The sequence below is a fragment of the Berghia stephanieae genome, chromosome 11, assembly GCF_034508935.2.
Source record: "Berghia stephanieae isolate SIO BIC M18660-M18661 chromosome 11, UCSD_Bste_1.3, whole genome shotgun sequence".
Classification (NCBI taxonomy): domain Eukaryota; kingdom Metazoa; phylum Mollusca; class Gastropoda; order Nudibranchia; family Aeolidiidae; genus Berghia; species Berghia stephanieae.
The window spans coordinates 21,966,394-21,980,042 of NC_088370.1; the positions used below are offsets into that span (position 1 = coordinate 21,966,394).

Consider the following 13,649-nt stretch of genomic DNA (forward strand, 5'->3'; position numbering starts at 1 on the left):
CTGTATTAACCAGACTATAAAAGTTCATGGTTACACAGAGTTTGTGTGTTGGTCCGTTATACTTCCGGATGGCAATGTTGTGAACTCCTTGGCCAAGCGCATTCTATCTATAGATCGCTCCCATTAAGACTCTGGAACAACCTACCAACCGAAGCTGCAAAATCAGGATCCCTCCAAATGGTTAAGAGAATCGTTTCCTTTTCTGTGACGTATTAGTAACGTCAGTCAAAATGAAAATGTTATCAACTTTTCTTTTTATTTTCTTGGTTTCATTTGGATGTGAAATGTCGAGCGGTCATCCATAACAAGGGGCTACTACATAATAAAAAAGAAGAAAGAACAGAAGAGGAGGAGGAGGAGGAGGAGGAGGAGGAGGAGGAGGAGGAGGAGGAGGAGGAGGAGGAGGAGTAGGCCGAATAAGAAGTGCCTTAATTCAAATAATGTTGTGAACACTTATCTTTTTAAAAAACTACCAATTAAAGACAATTCACTTTCCTTTTTCTCCAGCCATGATCAATGGAGTGGATCAAATATAAAATATCATTAAATTCACTTCGTTTTACATAATTTAAAACGCCAATTTAACATTATAAGGTCATACATTATGTAAGTCCCTGTATCTAACTAATTAAATTGTGAACAAATATTTTAAAATTCTATCTATTGCAGGCAATTATCTTTTTCTTTTCTCTTTTCAGCCATTCGAGGAGAGACGTATTGTTATGTCTTTTTGAAAATAATTTTAATCTCTCTTTTTATCCTTGTGGTTATAAAATTCAGACCATTTTTTTTAACACGCCCCACTTACCTTTAAAACTATCTCTCGATGATTTAGCTGTTTAAGTTGTGGTTACTCATTTCTTAGATTCTATTGATCTCTCTCTCTCTCTCTCTCTCTCTCTCTCTCTCTCTCTCTCTCTCTCTCTCTCTCTCTCTCTCTCTCTCTCTCTCTCTCTCTCTCTCTCTCTATTATTATTATTATTATTATTATTATTATTATTATTATATTATTATTATATTATTATTATTATTATTATTATTATTATTATTATTATATTATTATATTATAAAACAAATCGACAGTACTCCCGTGACAGGTTAAGCGGGTACTCCTCGGGACTACCCGTGATGTCGCGTCAACGGTTGAGGAGAAAAAAAAAATAATTACGGTGATCAAGAACGAAACCTTTTGTTCATCTACCTCTTCCTCACTCAAAAGTTATAAACATATTATTTAAAAAAAAATAACACAGCATTTATTTGGCGCAATATCCTCCATACGTACTCAACGCGCTTTACATGGGGTCCCAAGCCAACAGCAATACTGAACATGAAGTTCGAGACATGACGCCTGTCAGGCGATATTACAGATATTTGGCCACACACATGATTGCGTTCTCACTACGATTTGCTTCAGCCGTGCCTGTCCCTCGATCGTCCCTGGATGAAAACTGAGCGTGTATGGGCCCTCTTATATATGAGTCTCATTTATTCACTTTATCTTTTTCTCCATTTTATTGACTCATTTATGCACCTCTAGTTTTTGGTTTTGCTAAGCTATAATGAGATTCTGTATTTATAAACTCTTGTATAAGGCATTCAAAGGATAATTCCTATATTAAGCCTTTACTAATATAAGATAAGATATTGATTTTTGCCATCCGCGTTTATGAGTACTTCTCACTAACTGTTTGAACCAGACTATAAAAGTTCATGGTTACACATAGTTTTGTGTGTTGGTCAGTTATACTCAGGGATGGCAATGTTGTGAGCTTCTTAGCTCAGAAAAGTGAATGGAGCAGGCACTTATGTTGGTAACAACAAGATATGAAGTGAGTAGAAAAGTGCCAGAAGACAATAGAGAATAAAAATGTTTTCGCGGCGGTGGTGGGGTTTGAACCTGCGACCTTATTGGTACGACAACTCCGCCTGGCAGGTGAGAGCGTGGCTCTACAGTGTGAGCTATCCACGAACACAAAAATATTCGTTTCAAACACAAGTCATTTCTAGATCCCTCTCTCACCCACTTCTTGAGACCGCCGATTCGCGGTGTAGTAGTAGTGGTAGTGATAATGATGTGGGACTGGTGGTTGTAGTAGTAGTGTTAGTGATGATATTGTGGTGGTGGTTGTAGTAGTAGATGATGTGGTGGTTGGAAAACACATTAAAGGTTATTATAATACATGATTACACACATTCTCTAACTTCATTTTTTGACAGCAGGTAACACAATGTTTTGACGCAATGGTCTATGGTCTTCTATCAAGAGGTAACAGACATAATGCGTCTTAATTTTCTCGGTATTATTCATGTTAATGTGTTCTTCTGGGCGGATTATTTCAAGTGGAAATCAAATTTCTATCGAGACTAGTGTGTAGTGGTGTGTAACTGAAACTGAAACCTGTTCACTGTGTATCTAAGTAACGAAGTGACTATTCTCACCCCCGGGATGAGAATAAAAAATTGAGCGAGCTCTCACCCTCGGGGTGAGAATAGAGGTCCTCGCCACTTCTCGCTATTCTCACCCCTGTTAACCAACAGGTAGGGAGGGTAGGTAGCCTAGCCTAGCCGCCACCCCTTCTCGCTGCCTCTATTCTCACCCCCGGGATGAGAATAGAAAAACGATCGAGCTCTCACCCCCGGGATGAGAATAGAGGAGGTAGTTGCCCCTTCTCGCTATTCTCACCCCTGTAACCAACAGGCAGGGAGGGTAACCTAGCCTAGCCGCCGTCCCTTCTCGCTATTCTCACCCCTGTTAACCAACAGGTAGGGAGGGTAGCCTAGCCTAGCCGCCGTCCCTTCTCGCTATTCTCATCCCTATTAACCAACAGGTAGGGAGGGTAGCATAGCCTAGCCGCCGTCCCTTCTCGCTATTCTCATCCCTGTGTAGAAACACAAAAGAACATTGAAGCTTTTGAAATGTGGTGCTTGAGAAGGATGCAGAGAATATCGTATACTGCACACAAAACGAACGAAGAAGTGCTAAAACAAACATACCAACAAAGGAAACTAATGCCCTTAATAGTGGATCGACAACTATCCTTTTTCGGACACATAGTAAGGAAAGATAAGAATGAATACCTGGCAAGTTGTGGAAAAAATATCTGGTAAACGCGCCCGGGGGAGACAAAGAAAAACACTCATAGACCAACTGAAGGGCTTCACCAGCCTAACAATCCAAGAGCTGTTTGAAAAGGCAAGAGACAGGGAGGAATGGAGAGAGATAATTCATGCAGTATCCGAAGCCTGGACCAGGCATGGAACCTAGAAGAAGAAGAAGAAGAAGAAGAAGTGTAGGGTCAGCTTAACCCCCCCCCCCCCCCTACTCTCACCTGATCATCATCATCATCTCTCTCGTGACTACTTTTAGTGGTACTGGACGTAAGGAGGGTGAACCTGCAGCCCCGCCCCTTCTCGCTATTCTCATCCCTGTGTAGGGTCAGCTTAGCACACCCCCCCCCCCACACCCCCCTTCCTCACTACTCTCATCTGATCATCATCATCATCTCTCTCGTTACCTCTTTTAGTGGCACTGGACGTAAGGAGGGTGAACATGCAGCCCCAACCCTTCTCGCTATTCTCATCCCTATTAACCAACAGGTAGGGAGGGTGCCCCGTCCCTTCTCGCTATTCTCATCCCTATTAACCAAGAGGTAGGGAGGGTAGCCTAGCCTAGCCCCCGCCCCTTCTTGCTATTCTCATCCCTATTAACCAAATTGACGTCACCCAGCTCTTTGTTATTGTTTTTAGCTGTCATTTTTATAATAAGGTCTAACTGAATTGTGTTAATCAACATTTAACATTACACAAGGTTTCGTGCCTTGATAACTTGATAACATGGGTGCAAGCAACTGGACCTCAAAAAGCCTGCAAGTCGACTTATGACCAGACATATAATCTGAAACAACCTGCAAGATTCATCTATCATCTAGTCTTCATAATAGTAGTCCACAATTGTTGTATGTTTAATCCAAAGGTTGGAATGCAGTAATTCATTGTTAAGTTTCTGGTCACAAGTTGCACAATTCAAAAAAAAAAAAAAAATCAATCAAATCCAAATCGCAAAAAGCCGGCGACGTTTTTTTCGGTAATTCAATCGGCCGTGGGCCGGTTGTAGCCGGCATTCTTGTACCCATGTGATATATCTGACTGGTAGATGATATGATTTTTTTTAAACTACACGCATAGCATCAATATTTGAAAGATATGGTTGTTGATATTGGAAAAATTAACGACAGAGTGGTAAGAAGGAGAGATATAAATTGAGACAGGGGAGAGAAAGAAAGAGAAGGGGGGGGGGAGAGACGAAATAGAAAGTGAAGTGGAGGAGAAAGAGAAGAAGAAAATACCAGCAAATTAAAATAGAGAAAGACAGGGATAAAGAGAGGGGGGATGGGGAGAGGGCGAGAGAGATATGAAATATTGAGTGGACGAGAGAAAGAAATACAATATAAAAGATGTAGAGAAATAGAGTTTGGGGTAAGGAGGGGGGGGGGGGGGGGAGGGAGGGAGAGAGAGCGAGAAAATATAAATAAGTTAAAATACCTAACGTAGGGAGAACTTGAGACAGCTAAGTCAACACAAAATAATAATATGCCCATAAAAGGAAAAGTCCAATTCTTAGAAATTGGGCGAATCCGTTTCGCTTAGAGAGAGAGAGGGGAGAGAGAGAAGAGAGAGAGAGAGAGAGAGAGAGAGAGAGAGAGAGAGAGAGAGAGAGAGAGAGAGTGTGTGTGTATGTGTGTGTGTGTGTGTGTCCCGAAGACAGATTTCCAACACTGATTCCCATATCTCAAGCCAGCTAGTCTACATTTTAAATGCACGACATACATGTTCACCCTCCGTACGTCCAGTACCGGGTGAGATTTGATGATCAGGTGAGAGTAGTGAGGAGGGGGGGGGGGGGTGCTAAGCTGACCCTACACATGGATGAGAATAGAGAGACGGGACGGCGGCTAGGCGAGGCTACCCTCCCTACCTGTTGGTTAATAGGGATGAGAATAGCGAGAAGGGACGGGGGCTAGGCTACCCTCCCTACCTGTTGGTTAACAGGGATGAGAATAGCGAGAGGATGGGGGGGGGGGGGGTGTTAAGCTGACCCTACAGTACACAGGGATGAGAATAGCGAGAAGGGACGGCGGCTAGGCTAGGCTACCCTCCCTACCTGTTGGTTACAGGGGTGAGAATAGCGAGAAGGGGCAACTACCTCTATTCTCATCCCGGGGGTGAGAGCTCGATCGCTTTTCTATTCTCATCCCGGGGGTGAGAATAGATAGAGGCAGCCATCTAGTAATGACACGCCGTGCCGTGTCTTTCTTATATTTATAATTATATGGGAATGAATTTACTAAAGAAAATTGAGTTTGCAGATCATTAAAAGTTTAAACAATCGGTGATCTTAGACGTAAATGTTTGAGTGTCACTGAACGCTATGAATTTGCGTGCGAAAATTACGGTCATTCTCTATTGTCTTCTGGCACTTTTCTACTCACTTCATATCTTGTTGTTACCAACATAAGTGCCTGCTCCACTCACTTTTCTGAATTAAAAATTCACCCCATACACCGGAGCATACTCAATGTCTCAATCGTTTCTATGTTATATGTTTGTGATGAGAATATTGGCTATTAAGCTTAACTGCTGGTCAAAATTACTTCGCGATAGTGGCGAACGAATCGGCGATCTCAAGAAGTGGGTGAGAGAGGGATCTAGAAATGACTTTGGGTTTGAAACGAATATTTTTGTGTTCGTGGATAGCTCACACGGTAGAGCCACGCTCTCACCTGCCAGGCGGAGTTGTCGTACCAATAAGGTCGCAGGTTCAAACCCACCACCGCCGCAAAAAAAAAAAAATTTTTATTCTCTATTGTCTTCTGGCACTTTTCTACTCACTTCATATCTTGTTGTTACCAACATAAGTGCCTGCTCCACTCACTTTTCTGAATTAAAAATTCACCCCATACACCGGAGCATACTCAATGTCTCAATCGTTTCTATGTTATATGTTTGTGATGAGAATATTGGCTATTAAGCTTAACTGCTGGTCAAAATTACTTCGCGATGGTGGCGAACGAATCGGCGATCTCAAGAAGTGGGTGAGAGAGGGATCTAGAAATGACTTTGGGTTTGAAACGAATATTTTTGTGTTCGTGGATAGCTCACACGGTAGAGCCACGCTCTCACCTGCCAGGCGGAGTTGTCGTACCAATAAGGTCGCAGGTTCAAACCCCACCACCGCCGCGAAAAAATTTTTTATTCTCTATTGTCTTCTGGCACTTTTCTACTCACTTCATATCTTGTCGTAGCCACCGTAAACTTATATTCTCGACGATGTGCGTTTGGCTAAGAAGCTCACAGAATTGCCATCCGGAAATAAACCACCCAACACACAAAACTATGTGTATCTTTAATCGTTTATTGTCTGGCTAATACAATTTAGTGAGAACTATTCATAAACATAGATGGCAAAAATCATTAACAAACACCTGAGTGATGTAATGTCAGCTTTATTCTATCAATAGATAGAACGAAACTGACATCACTCAGCTCTTTGTTATTGTTTTTATCCAGCCATCTTTATAAATAGTTCTCACTAAACAGTATTAACAAGACAGACTATATAATTGTTGCTGCTCAAAGCTCGAAGAAATAAATAACAATGTGAAATTGAGTGTCAGCTTCAATAGACACATGGATAGCCACACCTATCGGACAGTCGTCATAATGTAAACAATGACAGTGATTGGTAAACATAGCAACCTACACACGTTTTATTATCGATGATATGTGTCTAAGTAAAATACCCACTGTTCTATCGCTTGATGAACGAAACAACACAGAAATATATGTGTAAACTTAAACGTTTATAATATGATCAAGAAAATCGTTTGATAACTAGTCAACCATGTGGCGGTATAAAAACAATAACAATGATCAACATCTATACCAAAGATAAATCCCGTAACAAGCGGATATGACGGGTTAAATCGTAGCCATCATTAATTTATAGCCTGACACTAAGACTTGTCTTTTGACGTCATTTATAGATTAGCGCACCAATTAGTGAGATGTCGTTAGTAGGGCTCAAGGAAACAAGTGATCCCATTGGTTGATCTGTTGAATACAACTCACGAATTGTTTTCTTTTGTGGCCAAAGACTTGTCTTTTGACGTCATTTGTTGGTCAGTGTGAGGCCATGAGTTTACGATGATGATGGTTCTTTAGTTCTGTCTGAATTTTAGATAATGTATTTATTATTTTATCAATGTTTAGTTTTTTTTGTGTCCGAAGAAGAATTTGATTCCAAAACGTTCTGTGTTTGCCATTTTGTTCATTTTTGGTAGTTAAATTCATTTTTGTTCCATCAAATGTTTTATTCCCAGCATTGGCCATCCTGTACATTCCTGTATCGGTGATGGGCCATAATGTGTACGGAGACAGAGTGTCATGAAATCTGCTGCTGACCTCGAGTTCGAATCTCATCACCTACGTCACCATCTTGCTGGTCACGTGTCACCAATTCTGTGGTTTTGTCATGATCATCTACCCAGTCCTTCAGCATTTTGAGGAGGTTTTAGGCATATCAAAAGGCAAGGGAGTGGGGGTGAAAGTGGAGGTGGCCGTGAGGTTAACACATTGATTGTGCGGCTATGTTGTCTTCTGATATGGCACTCGCTTTCGGATCTGAAGAACCTAAGTTTTAACCCCACTCTGGGCATAGTTGAGTTCATGGAAAAGGCTCTTTACTCACAATCCTCCACTATTCTCAAATTTAAAATGAGCACCTGGCTGTTAACAGTGGGGGAAAAAATGTAATATCGTCTAACAGACGTCATGTCTTGTTCTTCATGTTACGTAACACTGTTGGCCAGAGACCTCTTGTAAAGCGCTCTGAGCACGTTTAGTTGATGTTGTGCCATATAAAAAAGATTAAGTTAAAGAATATGACCTGCTGATTTATATAATATGGGGGGGGGGGGGGGGGGGGTCCCAATGGCTCAGTTGGTAGAGCATTCGCTTCACACGTAAAGGGACCGAGATGGATAGATAGATAGTTAGGTAGATAGATAGACAGACAGACTGATAGATGGATACATAGGTAGGTAGAATATTGATATTGAAATTTGAAGAAAAAATTAACTCAAATAGTTTTAGACATTTGATTAAATTTTGAAGAGACTTCTCTCCCCTTTTTTCCAGACATGTACCACTTCACGTCAAAATTGTATGCGGAGAGATCTTTTTACTGGTGGGAACAATCATTGGTGTTATATCAACATATGGAAGTGTTCTTTGCTTTGGGGAAATAGTTTTTTCACTCTGCCTTGTTATCTGAATATGACGACTGTGGAAGAGAGCTTGGATTGAAATGTGTGTTCCTGTTAACTCATCCAGTTCCAGTTGAAGCAATATTCAACAATTATTCGTTTCGTGGAAACGTTCTTTCCTCATTGAGGTTCGAGGTGGGAGAAGCAGAAATTTCTGATGGTAATGTTTATTCTAAATCAGACCTGTCTTTTGAATATTTCAAGATTACTAGTTCTTAGGAGATAAACCAAGTAGTCACCATAGTTAACTATATGGCCTTGTGGTATGACACTCGCTTTCTGATCAGAAGGTCCTGCTGGGTTCGAGCCTCGCTCGACGCATAGTTGAGTTCTTGGAAAAGGCTCTTTTACACAGTGTTGCCATGTTGGAAAAAAATTGTAATATCGACTAACAGTAGGTGTCATGTCTTGTTCTACATTTCATGTGTTTGTTGTTGGTCAGGGAGTATTTTTAAAGTGCTTTGAACACATTTAGTGATTATTGCGCTATATAAAATCTCAAGATTTTTTATAAATCAGTCTTGCCTTTTCGAACATCATTTAAAAATGTGTAGTTTTCAGGTGTAAAATGAGTACCCGGCCGTTAATGAAGTTGTCCCAGTCGAGAAAAGAAATGTAATAGCTCCTAACAAGCATTATGTCTCGTTCTACATGTTACATGTTGCTCTTTGGTCAGTGACCCTTTTTTAAAGCTTTGAGCCCGGTTAGTGGACATTGCACTTGGTTTATCTCCTTAGAACTAGTAATTTTAAAAGCTCAAATTCGAAAGCTCAAGTTTTAACTTTAAAAACCAACAAGCTAATTTCACTGTCACGAGGTCAGTTCGATAGAAATCAAGCTACAGTTGTAGGAGATTTCAATCTACTCGGACATATGATAGATAAGAGTTTCAAAAAGAGGACTCCTGTTGTTTCAAAGGGCACAAAGCACAGACAAGTAGTCAAAAATAACAAGCAATAATAAAAAAAATATATTTATTGACTAAGCTAATGAGATAGTACAGGAAAATTATTGAGATAGCTTATTCATAAATCAAATGATAAAAATAGACTATTATATGAACTATAATCAATCTATTAAAATTCAAAGTATTTGACATTACCACAGACTTTGTAAATGTTATAGGGATTTTGGGTATTCGGTCTTACCTTACCCTCAAAGGCGGTATGAAACAATCTCCATTTCAGATCTTCTTACTCTTTTAGACCCAATAGATTTCTTTATCGCAGACTTAACACCTCTGACAAGTCTTTCAAACCAGCCACCATACCATGGCGCTAGTGGCACATTGGGGCTGAGGTGCTTGTAGTGTGAGTCTAAATGTTGAGAGGCAGATTGGATTAAGTCTTCGTATTGGTGAGCTCCGACTGACCATATTTTTATCCTTCAGAGATTGAATCTCTGTGCCACATTGTTCTATCTGAATCAGACGAAGTAGTTTTGTTCTCGACATTTTCTCTTCATTTTTCAATGTTTTGTCGGTTACCTTGTCTTTAGATTTTTGTGCATTGTTAATAAACCTTTGTACCCATTCAATTATGTTACAAATCTTATTAAAGTCGCTGTATCTGTCGCAGGCAATTGGAGGATTTGTCTGTGAATCAACTGTTAAAATGACACGTGAGGGTGATGCATTCTTTTCATCTTGTCTTATGGCAATCAGCATATCCTTGTCATCAATTCTCATCCATTCTTTTATTAAGTACAGATTCATCAGTAAGTCATGTTGGGCTATCAAACCATAATTTGGATTTGATAAGATCATCAGCTTGTTTTCCCCTGGCCAACAAATCAGCTGGGTTGTCTGCTCCTGGACAGAACCTCCAATTTGAAGAAGAAGTACATGACTGTATCTCTCGAACTCGAGCTTGTTATGATGTCTTTGTGATAAAATCTTCGATATTTTCTCACTCATGTTTGTGTCATATTCCTATAATATAACTCATGTTTCATTTGTTTTACTTTTACATACAGATGTGGCCTGACTTGCTACACTTTTTGCAAGCAGCATCTCTTAAAAAGCATTCTGACCGTTTGTGGTTGGATTTTCCACATGAGAGGCAGGGAGGTGGCTTCGGCTTTAAAATCGATTTTGGGTCTTGACAGCATGAAGGGATTCAGACGTTACACTGCCATGTAATTCAGCTGCATCTTTGGTTGTGCTGCAGTTTCTATTGCTAAAGCTTAATTAGTGGTGGTCTTCTAATGGTACTGATGAGAAGTGGTGAAGTAATGTCTCGCTCAATTTTTCATATGGCTTTGTTGAGGGAAGGTCAGGTTAAAGGAGAAGGGCAGACTTCTTCGCAGTTGAAACATCAAGCCTTTCCTTATAATTCCTAAAGGATTCTGCAGCCTCACTGAAAACGTCTGGCTTCGGCATTGTGAAGTCATATTTTTGTGATGAAATGCCAGGCAGGGTAGTTAAGCACCCAGTCTCATCACAATTGTAAATATCCTGCGGTTCAATGTTGCAGCATCGATCTCGATAAATAATCTGGACCATGATTATCCTACCCTTTTACCGAACGTAGGACAAATCGGTATTGATTAAGCAATCAATCTCCCATTCTCTGATTTCGCCCTGTTCAAATACAGAAGTGGGGCATGATCAGTTTCAATTATAGATTCTTTACCAATGAAATATACATTTAGTGTTTTCACAGCCCAAACTACGGCCAGCCATTCCTTCTCAACAACAGTGTACCTCTGCTCCCGCGGCAACAACTTCCTGCTTAAGTAGGTGACTGGATATTTGACTCCATCATGCTCCTGAGATAGCACAGCACCTAAACCTGTGTCGCTGGCGTCCGTAGATAAAATAAACGGCTTATCATAATCTGGAAGGAAGGCACAACAGGGGATCCGATGTAAGCATATTTTTCAGCGTTTGAAAGGCTCTTTTCTGTGGTTCGTCCCAAATTACCCTGTTGGGCATGCCTTTCTTTGTCGCATCTGTCAGGGGAGCTTCCACTGCTGAAAAGTTTGGCACATATCGTCGGTAGAATGATGCCAGCCCAAGAAAAATTCTCATTTGTTTCTTGTTCGAGGGTAAGTTTGCCTCTTGGATCGATTTGACCTTGTCCATGGTTGGCCTTAAATTCCCTCCACCAATAGTATGGCCTAAAACCTCCACCTCTGGGAAACCAAGCAGGCACTTTGAAGGATTCGCCGTCAAGCCGCAATCACGCAACATTTGAAGAACTGTTCTTAAAGTTTTTAAATGTTCTTCCCATGTTGCAGTGTGGATGAGAATATAGTCGGATGTAGTTTTTCAGGTTGGGAAGTCCACCAACAACTTTTCTCATCATCCGCAAAAACGCGGAGGGCACTCCTTGAAGTCCGAAGGGCAAAATGGTAAACTGCATCAGTCCTCGCACTGTTGCAAATGCCGTTTTCTCCTTGGTCCTGTCTGACAATGGAATTTGCCAGAATCTACGGGATAAATCAATCTTTGAGACAAAGTGACATGGTGTCCCAATTTCTTGAAACAGATCATCAAGTCTAGGCATTGGTTCTGCATCGAACACCGTAATGTTGTTAAGGGATCTGAAGTCCACACAATAACGAATGGTTCCGTCCTTCTTGACAGCGACAGATGGTGTACAATGCGGACTATCCGATGGCTCGATTATCCCGGCGCGAAGCATGGCCTTCACTTCTTCCTGTAATGTGGTTTTTAATGCTTGAGGGACAGGATGTGGTTTCTTTCTGACTGGACAATCTGAAGTCAAACGGATGTCGTAGCTGTAATTATTTGTGCGTCGTGGCACATCAGTCAATACGTCATCAAAATCCTGGAGTATGTCCTGCAATTGACTTATCTGCTGAGGACTCATTCATTCATGCAGGATGACATCGTCTTTGGTCTCAGTCTGTTTCAGAGCAGGCAATTCCATCCGAGGAAGAACCTTTTCTCCATCACCATCGTTATCTTCGATAACGCTGCCACGGCACATTGAAGAACACCGACTTCATTCTCTTGCTCCACGTCTCTAACGTAGTACCTTTCCAGCAAATTGACGTGATATGTCCTTCTGGTGTTGTCTATATTAATGACGTAATTATTAGGACTAGTGACATCTTTCACTTCAAAAGGACCCTGCCACTTCAATTCAAGTTTGTTGTGTTTCGTGGGCAGTAAAAGTAATACTTTATCTCCCTTTTCAAATGACCTTACTTTGATCTTTTTGTCAAAGTGTGCCTTGTAACTCGAGGATGAATACTGCAGGTTATTGTGTGCTGCCTTCACAATATTCTCTATCTTTTCCCTCAAATTGACTACATATTGATACGTCATTTTCACACCCAGGTCATCTATGTCTTCGGTCCATAGTTCCCGTAATATTTTCATCGGTCCTCACACTGGCCTCCCAAATAAGAGCTCAAATACATACCTGCCTATTATTAGGGACCGTCCGTAATTGTTACGGAAGTGTAAGGACAATTATGGACCGGACTTACGGAAATAGAAGAAATATTACTGATACAAATGGTCCCAATGTTAAATTTTAAAAAAATAAATAATTTTTTTCATTATTTACCGAATGCTACAATAAAAAATCTCAATGCCTCGTTGACTGGCGATGAGTGACGTCAGGCATCGACTTGACAGGGAAACTTTAACCTCATCAGTAGACACAGTCAGTGTCGAAAGTAGGTCATCAATAAGCATATTATTATCGCGGGGGTCATTGGCATACATATATAAAAGGGTGTATCTATCATTATTTTGTTTGCTTTAGTATTACTGAAATTTGACCATTAATTACTGAAATAAATAATAACGTGAAGTTGAATGTAAGCTTCAATTTAATTACAGAAACAGATCAAATGTGTAAATGTTGCTGCTCGAAGCTCGAAGGAATAAATAATAACGTTAAGTTTAATGTAAGCTTCAATTTAATTACAGTTTAATTACAGAAACAGATCTGTTTCTGTAATTAAATTGAAGCTGACATTCAACTTCACGTTATTATTTATTTCTTCGGGCTTCAAGCAGCAACATTTACACTACCCACTAATTACTGATGAATTTTGTATTTCCTACTGAATTTGAAATTTTCAAGTAGGCAGGTATGCAAATGGAGAGAAACCAAGAGATTCCTGAGGAGCCTCCCTGTATGAAAATAATGCAGCATTGATGGATCTGTCCCAGTCTGAGGGTCGCTCTGGAGCCAAACCTCTTGAGAATTCCTTTTAAAGTTCCATTAAATCTCTCTACAAGCCCATTGGCTTGTGGGTGATAAGGACTAGTAGTGATTTGTTTTACGGAGAGCAATCTACATACTTCCTTCATCAGGTCTGATGTGAATTTCGTCCCCC

At 40.5% G+C, this 13,649-nt stretch overlaps 1 long non-coding RNA gene across 3 annotated transcripts; it reads left to right on the forward strand.

The window, feature by feature from the left end:
• The first annotated feature begins 2,039 nt into the window (after positions 1–2,039).
• LOC144957314 (uncharacterized) lies at positions 2,040–12,848 on the forward strand. Of its 3 annotated transcripts, XR_013642133.1 has the most exons (4): positions 2,096–2,223; positions 7,383–7,589; positions 8,200–8,487; positions 10,302–12,848. It is a non-coding gene; the product is annotated as an uncharacterized LOC144957314 (long non-coding RNA). The 3 variants fall into 3 exon arrangements; XR_013642134.1 differs by having other exon boundaries at positions 2,040–2,170; positions 8,200–12,848; XR_013642132.1 differs by having other exon boundaries at positions 2,042–2,223; positions 8,200–12,848.
• The last annotated feature ends 801 nt before the right edge of the window (positions 12,849–13,649 follow it).